This window comes from Zea mays, chromosome 1, assembly GCF_902167145.1.
Source record: "Zea mays cultivar B73 chromosome 1, Zm-B73-REFERENCE-NAM-5.0, whole genome shotgun sequence".
NCBI classification, from domain to species: domain Eukaryota; kingdom Viridiplantae; phylum Streptophyta; class Magnoliopsida; order Poales; family Poaceae; genus Zea; species Zea mays.
The window spans coordinates 57,608,962-57,620,996 of record NC_050096.1 but is presented as its reverse complement, the minus strand read 5'-3'; positions in this window follow the sequence as shown (position 1 = coordinate 57,620,996).

The window sequence follows — 12,035 nt, the reverse complement described above, 5'->3', positions numbered from 1 at the left end:
ACCACTTATTATCAAGCATAAACTGGGAATGTAGATGTCACTATTTTGATGTTTCCTATATACAAGTCAAAACTTGAAGTCAATGACTCCAAGTCAACAAACACTTGCCTCTTTACACTTACGAAGCCAAATTTCTACTACTATAAGGCATCAATTTTCCTAGTTTCCAATGCCATCCCTTTCACAAAGAAGTCCTTATACTTCTTTCTAATTTAATCCGTGATCCAAACATCTCCTCATCTTATACAAAATTAAGGTAAAATTGTGCACAAATAGAAATTTAAACCTTAGTTGTTGGTTTCACATTCACATCCACCTAACCAATAAAACTGATAGTCGCCTAGAGGGGGGTGAATAGGGCGAAACTGAAATTTACAAATATAAACACAACTACAAGCCGGGTTAGCGTTAGAAATAAACACGAGTCCGAGAGAGGGCCTGAAAACAAATCGCAAGCGAATAATGAAGTGAGACACGTGGATTTGTTTTACCGAGGTTCGGTTCTCTCAAACCTACTCCCCATTGAGGAGGCCACAAAGGCCGGGTCTCTTTCAACCCTTCCCTCTCTCAAACGGTCCCTTGGACCGAGTAAGCTTCTCTTCTCAAATCACTTGGGAATCAAACTTCCCGCAAGGACCACCACACAATTGGTGTCTCTTGCCTCAATTACATGTGAGTATGATCTCAAGAAAGAATGCGAAAGAAAAGAGGCGATCCAAGCGCAAGAGCTCAAATGAACACTACAAATCACTCTCTCTAGTCACTAAAGCTTTCTGTGGAGTTGGGAGAGGATTTGATCTCTTTGGTGTGCTTTGCAATGAATGCTAGCTCTTGTATAGTGGTTGGAAGCTGGAAAACTTGGATGCAATGAATGGTGGGGTGGTTGGGGTATTTATAGCCCCAACCACCAAACATGACCGTTGGTGGAGGTTGTCTATCGTATGGTGCACCGGACAGTCCGGTGTACACCGGACATGTCCGGTGCGTCAGCCACGTCACCAAAGCCGTTGCGATTCGACCATTGGAGTTCTGACTTCTGGGCCCGCCTGGATGTCCGGTGGCGCACCGGACATGTACTGTAGAGTGTCCGGTGCGCCAGTATGGGCGTGCCTGACTTCTGCGCACTTCTGGCGCGCATTGAATGCGCCTGCAGGTGACCGTTGGCGCGAAGTAGCTGTTGCTCCGTAGATGCACCGGACATGTCCGGTGAATTATAGCGGAGCAGCCGTGTCAAATTCCCGAGGCTGCCAAGTTCCAGAGCCGCGTCCTCTTGGAGCACCGGACACTGTCCGGTGTACACCGGACAGTCCGGTGAATTATAGCGCGCCGACTTCTGAAAAATTCCCGAGGCTGAGGAGTTCTGCGCGAGGTCCCCTGGTGCACCGGACACTGTCCGGTGCGCCACCGGACAGTCCGGTGCACCAGACCAGGGAGCCTTTCGGGATGCCTTTAGCTCTCTATTTTGAACCCAACTTTGGTCTTTTTAATTGGCTTGTTGTGAACCTTTGACACCTGTATAACTTATACACTAGAGCAAAACTAGTTAGTCCAATTATTTGTGTTGGGCAATTCAACCACCAAAATTATTTAGGAACTAGGTGTAAGCCTAATTCCCTTTCAATCTCCCCCTTTTTGGTGATTGATGCCAACACAAACCAAAGCAAATATAGAAGTGCATAATTGAACTAGTTTACATAATATAAGTGCAAAGGTTGCTTGGAATTGAGCCAATAAAATTACTTACAAGATATGCATGGATTGTTTCTTCATTTTAACATTTTGGACCACGCTTGCACCACATGTTTTGTTTTTGCAAACTATTTTGTAAATCCTTTTCAAAGTTCTTTTGCAAAAAATCAAAGGTAAGTGAATAAGATTTTGCAAAGCATTTTCAAGATTTGAAATTTTCTCTCCCTGTTTCAAATGCTTTTCCTTTGACTAAACAAAACTCCCTCTAAATGAGATCCTCCTCTTAGTGTTCAAGAGAGTTTTGATATACCATTTTTGAAATACTGCTTTCTCCCCCTTTTGAACACAATAAGATACCAATTGAAAATACTCTTTGAAAAACTAAGTTTTTGAAATTGGTGGTGGTGCGGTCCTTTTGCTTTGGGGCTCATACTCTCTCCCCCTTTGGCATGAATCGCCAAAAACGGAATCATTAGAGCCCTTGAAGTACTTTCTTCCCCTTTGGTCATAAATAAATGAGTTAAGATTATACCAAAGACAAAGTCCTTTTGCTCTCTCCCCCAAAGATGGAGAGTGGCTCGGAGCGACGGCGAAGGATGAGTTACGGAGTGGAAGCCTTTGTCTTCGCCGAAGCCTCCAATTTCCTTTCAATACACCTATGACTTGGTTTGAAATAGACTTGAAAAACATATTAGTCATAGCATATGAAAGAGATATGATCAAAGGTATACAAATGAGCTATGTGTGCAAGTTAGCAAAAGAAATTGCGCGAATCAAGAATATTGAGCTCATTCCTAAGTTTGTTAAAAGTTTGTTCATCAAGAGGCTTGGTAAAGATATCGGCTAATTGATCTTTAGTGTTAATATATGAAATCTCGATATCTCCCTTTTGTTGGTGATCCCTAAGAAAATGATACCAAATGGCTATGTGTTTAGTGCGGCTATGCTCGACGGGATTATCCGCCATCTTGACTGCACTCTCATTATCACATAGCAAAGGGACTTTGGTTAATTTGTAACCGTAGTCCCGCAGGGTTTGCCTCATCCAAAGTAATTGCGCGCAACAATGGCCTGCGGCAATGTACTCGGCTTCGGCGGTGGAAAGAGCAACCGAATTTTGTTTCTTTGAAGCCCAAGACACCAAGGATCTTCCCAAGAACTGGCAAGTCCCTGATGTGCTCTTCCTATTGATTTTACACCCTGCCCAATCGGCATCCAAATAACCAATCAAATCAAAAGTAGATCCCCTAGGATACCAAAGCCCAAACTTAGGAGTGTAAGCCAAATATCTCAAGATTCGTTTTACGGTCTGTTGGGACCATGCTTCATCGCCGAAGGTCCTGCAGGAAGAAACAGCTTTGGCTGAAGCTGTCTGCACGTGATGACCGAAGGTTGCTGTTCATGAAGCTTCGGAATTGCAAACCGACTTAAAAGTAGAATGACCTTTTAGTCCATAAGTGTTTGAGTCGTTGTTGTAAACTTTTATGAGGGACATGATTGTAATTCCTCACAGGCTGTGTCTTGTGCCTATAAATAGTGAACAGTATTCCTTTACTGTTCACGCATTCCTGTAATTGCAATCGCATCACTCGGGAATTATTCTTTGCCAAGGCAGAGGTATAAATGTATCTAATATTCTATTTGAATACATCAAGTTTATATAATAGGTAAATGATGTTGTTTACTTATAATTTGCTTGTCTTTAATGTTTTATATCTCACATTATTTTGTATAATCTCTGAGAGTTTAATTACGAAGATTTAACCTTCGTAATTATATCGTAATAACCTTCGTCCGAAGTTCATTAAATCCTTGAGGAAATAATGATTCAGCGGGCGAAGGGCATTAACATTTAACATTTTATGTTGCCTTGTTCTTAATTCATAGCATTTGAGAACAAGTCCCCAACATTGGCGCCCACCTCCGGTGAACTCACTTCCACTTTTCTGAGCTGATGGCTTCGTTCAACATTCAAGACGGAGCTCCTTCGGTTCCGAAGCTGGTACTCCCGATAACAGGCGGTTCATGTTCAGAGCCAGCCAACAAGAAGCAGAAGAAGGAAGCACAGAGAAGGGTACAACATGTCGGGGTGCAAGGACCCTTCATCAAGTCAAGATGGTCTCACATTCCTATTACCTTCTCTCAAGAGGACCTTCAACTCAAGGATTACCCACACAATGATGCTATGGTTATATCTTGTGTTATCAAAGGATTTCTGGTTCACAATGTTTTGGTTGATACAGGCAGTGCAGCTGATATCATATTTGCTAAGGCCTTCAGACAGATGCAAGAGCCCGAAGATAAAATTCTTGATGCCACACATCCCCTCTCTGGCTTCGGAGGAAGGCAGATTGTAGCACTTGGCAAAATCTCAATGTCAGTGGCCTTCGGATTCATCAACAACACAAGGACTGAACAAGTTATGTTTGATATCGTTGACATGGAGTACCCTTACAATGCAATCATTGGTCGTGGTACTCTTAATGCCTTCGAAGCAATTCTGCATCCAGCTTATCTTTGCATGAAGATACCTTCGAACCAAGGGCCCATTGCTATTCATGGAAGTCAAGAAGCCGCCAGAAGGGCCGAAGGAAATTGGACAGACTCAAAAGCAATTCATAATATAGATGGAACTGAAGCTTGTGAGCAATACAAGTTCAGAAGGGAAAAAGCTGCTTCGGCTGACCAGCCGAAACCCATGCTCTTATGTGAGGATATAGCAGAGCAGAAGGTGCTATTGGGATCTCAATTGTCCGAAGAGCAGGAGAAAACCTTGATAAGGTTTTTGTTCAACAATAAAGATGTTTTTGCTTGGTCAGCTAATGATCTTTGCGGAGTTAACAGGGATGTTATCGAGCACTCACTCAATGTTGATCCATCCTTCAAACCCAGGAAACAGAGGCTTCGGAAGATGTCTGATGACAAGGCCGAAGGTGCTCGGAATGAGGTGAAAAGACTCCTCAGTGCCGGAGTTATTAGAGAGGTAAAATACCCAGAATGGTTGGCTAACACTGTTATGGTGAAGAAGGCCAATGGTAAATGGAGAATGTGTATCGATTTTACTGACCTTAATAAAGCTTGTCCGAAGGACGAGTTTCCATTGCCAAGGATAGATTCCTTAGTTGATGCAGCAGCTTCATCAGAGCTCATGAGTTTGCTGGATTGCTATTCAGGCTATCATCAAATATGGATGAAGAAGGAAGATGAACCAAAAACCAGCTTCATAACCCCTAGTGGGACATATTGCTACCTTTGGATGCCTGAGGGGCTTAAAAATGCTGGAGGAAGTTTCAGCAGGATGACAACGAAGGTCCTTCACTCTCAGATAGGAAGGAATGTGCTAACTTATGTTGATGATATCATTGTAAAAAGCACGAAGCAAGATAATCACATTGCTGATTTGCAGGGGACCTTTGCTAATTTTAGACAGGCTGGTCTAAAGTTGAATCCAGAAAATGTGTCTTCGGAGTAAAGAAGGGGAAATTTCTCGGTTGCCTAGTCTCAACAAAGGGAATCGAGGCTAATCCAAGCAAAATCGAAGCAATACTTCGAATGGAGCCACCAAGTACAAAAAAGGGGGCTCAAAGATTGACAGGAAGGCTGGCATCTCTCAATAGATTCATATCCAGATCAGCAGAGAGAAACTTACCATTCTTCGAAGTGCTGAAGTCAGCCGAAGTCTTCCAATGGGGACCAATCCAGCAGAAGGCCTTTGAAGAGCTGAAGCAGTATTTAATAGATCTAACAACACTAACTCCGCCTACGCCAGGGGCTCCTTTGTTATTATATGTGGCAGCTTCGCACTCAGCGATAAGTGCAGCACTTGTCCAGGAGAAGCTTGAGGGTCAAGTTAAGAAGCAGGCCCCAATATATTTCGTATCCGAGGTTCTTAGTTTATCAAAGAAAAATTATACAGAATTGGAGAAGGTACTATATGCTGTTTTGATGGCCTCCAGGAAGCTTCGGCACTATTTTCAAGCTTTCAACATAATTGTTCCTTCTTCACAACCTCTGAAGGATATTATGAGAAACCGAGAAGCTACTGGAAGGATTGGAAAATGGGCTGCAGAGCTCAATGAATTTTGTATTGATTATGTTCATAGATCTTCGATTCAGTCCCAGGCATTAGCAGACTTTATTGTTGACTGGACGCCAGGGGCTCAGGAGGAAGAAACAAATAAAGACGCCGAAGCATGGACAATGTTTTGCGATGGGTCTTGGGGAACCTTCGGAGCAGGAGCGGCTACTGTGTTGGTTTCACCTTCCAAAGTTAAAACTTGTTATGCGGCAAAACTTGATTTTAGTTGCACAAATAACATCGCCGAGTATGAAGCTCTGCTTTTGGGTCTTCGGAAACTAAAGGCAATGGGAATCAGAAGGGCCATTCTTAAAACTGATTCTCAAGTTATTTCTGGTCATATTAACAAAAGTTACAAAGCAAGAGACACGAAGCTTGAAAGGTATCTAGATACAGTCCGAAGGATTGAGGCTTCCTTCGAAGGTTTCTCTGTTAAAAATATTCCTCGTGGAGAAAATGAATACGCTGATCTATTGGCTAAGTCAGCAGCCCAGGGGCTGCCTATACCTTCGGAAGTATTTTTGAAACAATAAAAGCACCTTCGGTCGAGCTTCTTGAAAGAGCAATCCTCAACATATCCCCTGTTTATAGTGAAGATTGGAGAACTGAAATCATCTCTTTCCTTCAGGGTAATTTTCTTTCAGACGACGAAGCTTATAACAGGAGAATAGAAGCAAGAGCTCGACCATATGTCATAATAGAAGGGGAGTTATACAAGCGCGGGGTCTGTTCCCCATTGCTCAAGTGCTTATCCAGATCCGAAGGTATAGAATTAATGAAGGATATACATGCAGGTCTGTGTGGATCTCACATTGGATCTAGGCCCTTGCTTGGGAAAGTTTTTCGCCAAGGATTTTATTGGCCAAAGGCAGCTTCGGATGCAGCGGATTTAGTTCAAAAGTGCGAAGGTTGTCAGAAATGTGCAAGAGATCAAAAACAACCTTCGTCCTTAACTCAATTAATACAGCCCACAAGGTGGGGTCTGGATTTGCTAGGTCCATTACCACCAGCACAGGGGAACTTAAGATATGTGGTGGTGGCAGTGGAATATTTTTCCAAATGGATTGAGGCGAAGCCCTTAGCCACAATAACTTCGTTTACTATTCAAAAGTTTTTCTGGCAAAACATTGTTTGTCGCTTCGGAGTGCCAAAGGCTATCACTGTGGATAACGGGACACAGTTTGATTCTGAAGCCTTCAGAGAATTTTATAATCAAATCGGCACGAAGATTCATTTCGCATCAGTCCGACACCCAGAATCAAATGGACTTGTTGAAAGAGCCAATGGGATCATAATGACAGGAATAATGAAGTCAATCTTCAATCAGCCGAGGGGAAAGTGGCCAGACGAGTTAATCAAAGTGGTGTGGAGTCATAACACAACCACCTCAAGATCAACAGGCTTTACACCTTTTAAACTATTGTTTGGTGACGAAGCAATAACCCCAGAAGAGGCTAAAACAGGATCAATAAGGACAGTAGCTTCGGCAGAGGGCGAAAACGAAGCTGATTGCTCTGTGGAAAAAGATGCTATTGAAGGGGTTAGACTTCAAGCTGTGGAAAACATCAATAAATATCAAGCTGAAACAATAAAATGGCGTGATAGAAAGGTCAAGTTGAAGAACATTGAACCAGGACACTTGGTACTTCGAAGAGTAGCTAACCCTGAAACAGTAGGCAAATTACAGCTGAAGTGGGAAGGCCCCTTTTTGGTAGTATCTTCGTCAAGACCCGGTTCCTACAGATTGAAGGATTTGGACGGCAATGACATTCCTAGATCGTGGAATGCGGATGAGCTTCGGCGATATTATGTTTAGTTCGATGTAATTTTTTATATTCTTTTTTGTGGCACCCTTTTCCTTTCCAAAGGGGGAGAAAGGTTTTTAATGGGGCCACAACATGTAATTTTCTTTTCCTTGTTTCAATTCTATAAGAGCGATATCCCCCAAAAATGTAAATGTAAAAGCTGAGAACGCACCTTTGAGTGCAAAGAAAAAGAAAAGAAAACAGGGAGAAGCTCAAAAGTCGTTCCTAAGGGAATGCAGAGTTTACAGCGAAAAATAAACGCTGATTCCGCCGAAAGTAAAAGGCGAAGAAGCTCCTAAGGGAGGCTTACAGCGAAAAATAAACGCTGATTCCGCCGAAAGTAAAAGGCGAAGAAGCTCCTAAGGGAGGCTTACAGCGAAAAGTCAACGCTGATACACTGAAAAGTAAACGGTGAAGCCGAAAAGTAAACGGCAAAAAGATTTTTATCATTCTTGAGGTGACGAAGGGCCGTGCTTATGGTTTTTTGAACATGTGTCCTAATATTCATTTGCACATTACATGTCATCATGTCATTTGCATTCATAAACATCCATTTAGACATATATAGAATCATCATCATGCTACACAAAAGAAGACAGGTACTTCAGAAATGAGGAAAAACTTCGAAGGAAATTTTTTTTCATGCTTCGTTGTGTACGAAAAGAAGGGAAGGTGTTTTTCGCCTTCGGCTCAAAAGAGAAGTTTCGTCCACAGCAAAGCAGACTGTATGCGGATAAGGGAGACAAAATATATTACAAGGTATGTACAAATTTACATGAGTTGTTCCATAGCTATATTACAAGAGTTTCTCCAAGAATTTTTGCAGGAAAGCACATTATAAGCAATTTTAAGCTTCAGCTAAGGCTTCGTCTTCAGTTTTGTCAAACTTCAGCATTGTCAATCTTCAGCTTCGTCATCCTGTATATACCAAACAGCATAGTAAGAAAGGTACAAATTTCAAAGGAGAAGGTAAAAGTAACAAACATAAGTTTCTTACCGACTTAAGATGGCTTCGAGCTTCGTCGCCTGCCATTTTCCGCCCACCACTTACCCAGATCTGGGTCATGAATCTATTTCCGATGCTTCTGGCTAAACTTGGGATATCTATCAAATCTGAAGCTGACAAGCTGAAGTTTGGTCTGTTCACAATGTTTCCATGTGTGCAGCCAGCCTTCAAAAAAGCAGCAGTTGTGCCCCGAGAAGCTACCAGGGCGCAGAAGTCGGCGTGCCCACCAATAACTTCGTCAAGGGCATCAACTTTGCCTTCAATATGTTCTAATGTCCTTGGCAGATTTTCAGCTGAAGGTGTAAATTTCGAAGAGCTAGCTCCGACAGAGTGAAACACGTCCTTCAGCCGCTGCACGCATCGGATGCCGAAGCCTAAGCATTTCTCCTGAAGTTCTGTAAAGGATTTCTGCAAATTTGAGTACTTATCCACTTCAGTTTTCAGGCTTGCTTCAAGATATTTCTTTTCTTGCTCGAATTTTTCTGATTGTCGGAGCAATTCATTCTTTAATTTGTCATTTTCAGTTTGCACTTCAGCCAAAGAGCCCTCCATGGTCTGAATAACAAAATCCTTCTTTTCTAATGCACTTTCGTGCTCTTTGACCATGATCTCAAGATCTTGGATTGTGAAGTCTTTCTTTTTCAGATTGGCTTCGTGATTTTCAACTTTTTCAGCCAAATCTTGAATGACAGCTTTGTTTTTCTCTTCCTCCAGATCTTGTTGCATTTTCAGAACCTTGCTTAATAATATGCTCTGTCGAAATGATCTTCGTTAGAACACGACCCAAAAGTTAATAATAATAGTAATAAAATAACAAAAATATTCGTTACCTTGAAGTTAGCATAAAGCAAGCTTCCGGCGATGTGGTGTCGTTGATAACGACACAAGTCCGCTTCCAGCTTCGGCAAGCCAATGCTTTTGGAAAGGGTCCTGACAATTTTGGCCTCGGAGCGGTTCCGAAGGCACCTTAGTTTCCCTTCGTTCACCCCACCAAATAGCATAGCCCCTGATTTATATCCGCAAGATATGGCATATTTTTTCAACTCCTCTTTCTCAGCGTCTGTTAACTCTTCTCCAAGCAAATCTTGAAAGTTAAAATCTTCTTCCGAAATTTCATCAATTTGCTCTTTCCCCTTTTCAGTTGCCGTGCTCACCGCAGCTGCAGTAGTTTCTTCTTCAGCCATTTTCAAGAGTATATTGTCGATAACCTCAAGTGTGGTTTCCAGGTTCGACTCTTCAGTGGTCCCGGCTTCGGCCCCGGTAGCTTTGGCTTCGCCGATCTCAGCTTCAATAGTTTCCACTCCAGTAGCTTCGGCTGCGGCGCCTTCGGCTTCGGCAGTCTCGGCAAAGACAATTTGTGACACCGTCGCCGGTGGCGGTGTCTGATGGATCACATCCGTCACTTGAATAATTCTCCGTTTTTTCGGCTTCACAGGACTTTTTGCTGCCGAAGCTGCCTTGTCCCTCTGAAAAAACTTCGTCAGTTCCAATGCCAGCGGACTTAGCCTGATAGGCAAGGGTTCAGTCATTACCTTCATAATCTCTTCTACTTCAACAGCAGAAGGAGAAGCAGGAGTATCTTCTTCTCGGACCGGCGTTTCCGGCTCTAGGGATGCACTTTTTCTCTTTTTTGCCGTAGCCACCTTCGGCTCAGGACTTAACTCTTCAGTGCTAAGATTTTCAGAATCTTTCTTTTTCTTTTTGGCTGCCTTGATGACTTCTTCGTCAGTAGCGATGGCAATCCTTTTTCGCTTCGGGCCTCCAGCATCTCCGCCCAGTCGGCCATAGTCAGCATATTCAAATCTTATGGCATCAAGCACCCTGTTCAGCCTTCGTTTCGGCCGAGTGCCGAAGGCCGCTGTCATCAGTTGGTCCTCTTTTTTAGAGTAATTCCCAAGAATTTCATTACTCATTATTTCAATTGTATCAAGCCATTCTTGGCAGGGTACTTTAAAATATTTCTTGAACTTATAATAGTAGGGCAATCGGACGAATTCCCCCTCTTTCTTTTCCCCTTTGAGCTTCGGCATTGTCCACTCTTTCATAGTCGGAAAAACCCTGAAGGCCAGGAATTCCTGCACTAAATCTCTAGTGCCAATATGTTCTGCAATAATCTTGAATTCGCCCAGTGCAGCCCAAGTTGGACCTTCTACTGCCATTTTGCATCAGGGTCTTGTTTCTCCGAAGATTAGCTCAAGAGGGCTCTGAACCAGCTTCTCTTTGTCTTCGTCAACTTTGACATAAAACCACTCTGATTTCTAGCCTGCCGGCCATTTGCTTCGATAGCTGATCACAGGAAACTTCGTGGTTTTCCGATAAGCAAAATTATAGCAGCCAAAATTTTCATGCAATCCATCTTTTCTGGCCTTCGTTTGGTAATGCAACTCATGAACTCGACAGAAGCTGTCGGCAAATGGCTCCACCGCCTGGCTTCAGAGAGCCCATATATACACGCTGAGCCTGACAATCGCGTTGGGAGTCAGTTGGTGAAAATAGATACCAAATCTTTGCAGCACATCAGAGATCATCCTATTTAAGGGGAATCTCAACCCAGCTTTTAGGAAGCTCTTGAAAATGACTATTTCATCCTTTTCTGGCTTCGGGGTAGTTTCTTCCCCCCCCGAAGCGAAGTAGCTTCTTCTCATTCTCACTAAAGTAACCCGACTTCACCATCTTGGAGAAATCAGCCTTGGAGACAGTCGATTTTCCGAAGTCCAAGTGGCTGGGCTTGCTTGGCACGACAATATGATAATCGTCATCGGAATCAGTTTCCTCAATATTTCCTTCTTCCGCTTCGGCAGCAACTTGTTCTGTCTCGACAACAGTTTGCTCTGTCTCGGCAGTACGGATTCCTTCCGAGGTCACCAGTCCGGATCGTTGCATCGCTTCGGAGATAGGAACAGTCTCCGCTCCTTTGGCTTCGCCTCCCTCACGCTCAACTCTAGCGGTAGAGCGCACTCTGGCCATTTAATTCTGAATTTCTTGGGAACTAAAAACTTTTTTCTTCCGAAGCTTTTTCTTCTGACGAAGTAGGTTTTAAACTGGAGCTTCATCTGATTGCGAGAGTCAAGCTTCGGCTATGGTTAAAAATTTTGGCAGCGAAACAGTGCAATAGCAATGAATGCTGTGGTAACTTCACACCTACCCATCTGTTTATATAGTGCTGCAGGTAAGAAGGTGAATCGTCAGGATTTTTACACCAGGCAAACAACTGCTTACACCCGCTGTGCGGTGGACCGCAGAGACCAAATAGTAACCCTGCAGGGTGGGGACCGCTACGCCCTCGGAAACTGAATCGTTTCTCGACAACGAGCTCAGGGAAGGTGTTTTTCGGACCTTCGGCTTCCTGAATCCTAAGAGACTTTTTTCACGGATCAAGCTCGTTACGAAAAACGATCTAGCACCGCGAAGGGGCTACTGTTGGGACCATGCTTCGTCGCCGAAGGTCCTGCAGGAA